This window comes from Pinus tabuliformis, chromosome 2_2 (assembly GCF_031772625.1).
Source record: "Pinus tabuliformis cultivar Carrire ecotype Pingquan chromosome 2_2, CPIR1, whole genome shotgun sequence".
NCBI classification, from domain to species: Eukaryota; Viridiplantae; Streptophyta; class Pinopsida; order Pinales; family Pinaceae; genus Pinus; species Pinus tabuliformis.
This window is the reverse complement of record NC_142300.1, coordinates 426462947-426467865: the sequence shown is the minus strand read 5'-3', so window position 1 is coordinate 426467865 and position 4919 is coordinate 426462947. Positions and strand designations below refer to the sequence as shown.

The 4919-nt window shown below is 37.0% G+C and overlaps 1 long non-coding RNA gene across 1 annotated transcript; it reads right to left on the bottom strand.

Moving 5' to 3' along the window:
- Positions 1 to 4369: 4369 nt before the first annotated feature.
- Positions 4370 to 4700, bottom strand: LOC149193070 (uncharacterized). The gene is made up of 2 exons (XR_016254922.1): positions 4606 to 4700; positions 4370 to 4493 (listed from the first exon to the last, which is right to left on the bottom strand). It is a non-coding gene; the product is annotated as an uncharacterized LOC149193070 (long non-coding RNA).
- Positions 4701 to 4919: the final 219 nt, after the last annotated feature.

Here is a 4919-nt window from a genome sequence, read left to right as displayed (position 1 = left end):
AAAAAAAAGGGATGCAACCATAGAAACCAAGCCTGTGAAAAAAAACGAATTTGCAAGTCTGTCTACTCTATGAAAAAACACATTGTTTTATATATTCTTTGTTCTGTCAAAATATTGATTTCTTCCAAAATCCGAGAAGTAAATTCAGGTTGAAAACTGGGTTGAAGGGAGGGAAAAATTGCAAATTGATGTTGTGAAAAAAGAAGAACACGAGAAATTCCCTCTCTGGTTTCAGAAAAACAAAACTCAGCTATTCCTCTATTTCCGGTTTTGAAAGTTGTTGCCTTCTTCCTCACCTGAGCATTTTCAGAAGTTACTAAACACCATGCCAGGAGGTTTTATGAGAAAGGAGCCTTTGAACTCCAACAAATTGCATGAGCACTCAGAAGTGGTGGCCCTCTTCACCAGGGAAAACTGGATACCTTTCTTTGAGAGAATTCATGGATATGATGAGGAAGTGATAGAGGAATTTTTAATGTCCTTAAGGCCACATTCAAAAACCCATGCTACAGTCAGTTTCAAGGGTTTGACCATAGAGCTTACACAAGAATTTATTAGAAGAACCACACGTCTTCCACTTGGGCTCCCCTGGAGAAAAGAAGAAAAACCATTAGGACAGGCTGCAAAAAAGACATTTTTTCAGCCTGATAAACATCCTGTAGAGGATAAGAATGGGGTCAGAAGGACAATTTTACCTTATCCATGGGGTGAGGTCAGCTACCAGATCATGAAATATATCACTTGTGAAGGAAGATTCAGTATAGTTTATGGTTATCACTTCAGGTTATTTCATGAATTGAGATATGGGATGGACCTACCTACAGCTAGAAAACTCAGTCTCCCATATTTCCTCCTCCAATCTTTGATAGAATGTGGCACCAAGTTGAATGCAGAGGTTCCAGACCAACTAGCGCACCATGGGCTCATCAAATTGTTGGTAGAGGATGCCCTTCACACAAACACCATCCCCATAGCTTGGGAAAATTTCAGGAAGATGTCTAGAGAAGATGACATCAAAACTCTTACTGATGACCTTAGCCCATCTGGCAGTGAAGAGGAGGCGCAGAAAGAGGAACTTGAAAAGGAAATTCATGAGGAAGCACAAAATATTCAAATAGAAGAAGAAAAAGAGGAAAGACAGAAAGAAGAGGAGAAACTGGACAAAACCACAATTGAACCTAAGGCAGAAGAGAAAACAACATCAAAAGCAAAGAAGAAGAAGAGAAAAAAAGCTAAGAAGAATAAGCCCAAGAAAGCTTAGAAAAAGACTGCCACAGGAAAGGTAGAGATTCAGCAAGAAAAGGAGAAAACACCACCACAGACAACAAAGACAAAAGCAAAAACAGCAGACACAGGAAAAACTGCAGAGGATGAAGGAGAAGAATAACAAGAAGAAGTGTCCCATGAGACACTAGTAAGGGAAGCAGCAGTTGTCCTTCAATTTGATCCTTTAATCAGGACTGCAATGTATGGACTCCAAACATTAAATTCATTTACATTTTCATCATGTTTATGTTATAGTGTCTCTGCTTCTGAGAATACTGGTGAGAACACTGGTGAGTAGTGTTTCTGTTTAGAAATACATAGAGGTCTGTTTAGAAATAGCCAAACAGAAACTTTCGGAAGCTCCCAGTACTAGCATTTTAGTGTTGAAGCTACAGAACGAGCCCACAGTTTGAGGTGTTCTTTCATATCCATTCCTGTGGCATTCGGGTTTGGCGGTTCCCAATTCTCCAGTGGCTATTTTTGAAACTCCAAATTCTTGTTGCTATTGTCATGATCGATTAATAATCTCTTTAATCCAGGGAGAAGGTGCAGTAGCCGCGGGCTCAACTTGTCGAGGCTGAAGTCAAAGCCAAGCTCCAGAAACCCTTTTATCTCTTCCATTTCGAGATCCCTTCTGAACTGGGGATTTCTCTCCTTTAGCTTCTTCTGCGATAGATCCATCGCCCGCAAAACGGTGTCGGACTTTGGCAGAGGCTTCCGTTGCCGAGGGAATAAATTGATGGGTGAAGGCACATGGAGGCACATAGGATAAGCGGAGGGCTTGTCTTCCCTTCTCTCATCAAGCATAACACGGGGATTTCCTTTGATATAGGTCATGGCCAATAAGTCGAAGGTAAAACACAGAGGAACCTTCTTGTCACGAGAGAGTCATAGAGGAATAAGTATTTGTAGATGCTACACGCTCGGAAAGAGTAAAATAGGATGTAAGAACGTAAAAAAACACGAAATTCACGTTCTCGTTCGTCTGGCTGTTTCGCAAGTTTCACATGACTTAGAATTCGTGTATTAACGTGTAGTTTAGGCGGCCTTAATATATGTGTCTATTTGTTTACGGGGCCTTTGGAGGGCCGCAACCTCCGGCATCGGGTCATAAGGAAACGAGGAATGCTATTTTCATTGTATTGGCTGGTCACCGTTATCAAAATATTCCTCCTAACGGAGTATAGAGGGAAATTGGTTTAGATATACAATCCGCTAATGTAAATGTTATAGGTTTTTAATTATATATTTTGACTTTTTTGTTTTTCTATGTAAACTCGATAATGAAAATGTATTTTATATATATATATATATATACATTTAGAATTAGAATGTGAAAAGGAAATTAAGTTTATTTTTAATAAAAGTTTTTACAGATTTAAAATAAGTTAATTATTAATAATTATTAAATGAATAATAGGGATTTTTTTCTATATAATATTTTAGAATACTTTCCCTAGTATATCTAAATTAAATGTTGAAATTTATTTGAAGTAGTTATGATATTCTTTTAATTAAATTTATTAATTAAAAAAATCATAAAAATTAGTATTGAGAAATCATGATATTGACTTATAATATTATAACAATGCCTATTTACAAATTAATAATTTACATATTTGCATCATATAGGGGCATACATCTTTATAGTTAAGAAGTTTTTTACAAATTAATAATTTACGTATTTGCATCATATAGGGCATACATCTTTATAGTTAAGAAGTTTTTTTTGTATATATGTCTTTTTATATATTGATTTTTTTATTATTAATAATAGTTTTAAAGAAAGTTCCCACTCTTTTAATTTTTAAGACTTTTTTTTAATCTAATTTGATTTGTATGGTAAAATAAATAGTTTGGTTCTTACTATGAATAGATGCTTATTAATATTTATAACCAATTTAATTTATATAACTATCTTAATAATCAGCATAGATCTAACGTAAATACGGATTTAATATGAGCCAAGTGGGATTTAATTTCTTCCTTGTAAATTTTTCTATGAACGATATTACCTAAATATATTGTATAGTTTATTAATTTTTTAATTTTTTAAAATTTTTATTCTGGCCTATATCAGTGAAATTTCAATTTTGATGGCGGACCTACAAAGTTACACAACATACTCGGCTGTAAAATGAACACCTTGACTTAATAAACCTCTCTGCTTAATATACTTTAACAATTTCAAGTTTATTTTTCAGATAATTTCAAGCTAAAATTTAATAAAATAAGTTAAAAATATATAAACAGAAAACAAAACCCGAATGCTACATTGAGAAAAAATTCATGTTTCCGCATGTGCACGCGCCACCTCTTGAGTAGTTACTGGAGAAATCCAGCGGCCTGCATGCCCGCCTTTACGTAAGATTGCAAGGCGTAGCATAAACGTACTTAGGTTTTTGCTTTTTCTGTTTTTTATTGTTGTTTTATTAGTTATTCGGAAGGCGTTGCTTGAAGGGTATTGTTTTTTTGAGCATATTCTTTTGTCCTTATCTCCTTATCCATCGTTTGCTAACATTTACAATTTTTGGGCAACTAATTCAAAACTGCCACATGTGACTCGCAACGGAAACGTGCTCTGAAGATGCAGAGTGCGTGGGATTGTGTGTCCACAAAGCAGAACACTGCAGTTGACGAGTCGCAGTGTATGAGATCAACACGGGCAGTTCTTCCTTGTGTGTGGGCAATTCCTATTTCCATCTCCATAGCAAAGTTAATGCTATGGAGGTACCCCTCTGACAGCTTCACAAAGCATGGCGACCACCATCGACCATACATCATCTGACCATACATCATCTGTCTCTGGCATCCCTCTCCGGCTGCCCATGGAAACCCCCGGCGACCCTGCCCGCAGCCTCCCCTCAGATCGTATTGATGACGTATTGATGCCGGACGGGAGCGCGTGGCCTCCACTCAGATCATATTAATGCCCGACGGGAGAGCTCATTTACCTCACGCACGAATGGGACCAACCTCCTCCGGCCTTCAAAGTCCCAGCCAGCTCATCTGCAAAACCATTCCTACTCCGCGGCGAACAGAACATTATCTGCAAAACCATTTGGCGAACAGAACAGAGGAGACGTTCAATACCTGGAGGAGCTGGCCATTGGTTATCGAGATTTGCGGTTGGCAAGGTTAGTGCCCCTGAAGCCTGCGAATTCTTGGTGAATTTTAACATCTATTTCCCTCCAAATAGAAGTCAAGTAATATCTTTTTAAATCTATCTGAAAGCCAGGTAAACAAGTTTGATTTAGGATATGAATAATATCTTATGCGTTCTCTGTAAAATTTTCAAGACATAACATGGTTTGAGACTGCAACATACACCCAACTTACAGGACAGGTGGCAAGATGTGTAAATTTGTTTTCCGTCGGTCACCATTGAAACTTACAAATGCAATTTGGATCAAGTTCGTCCTCGGTCTGATTCATATAGGTCTTTTTCTGCCGTGCTTGATCCATCTATAAGTCATGTTATATCTTTTGACAAAAACCAGTTGGATTTGCTTTAAACTTTCAATATGGAAAATATCTTCTGTGATCTCTATATAATTTTCAATAACATAACTACTATTTGACATAACTTAATTGTAAAGTTATTTTGAAAGACTGCGAACTTTCATGTGCCAGCCTTTTCTTAAGGGCAATTG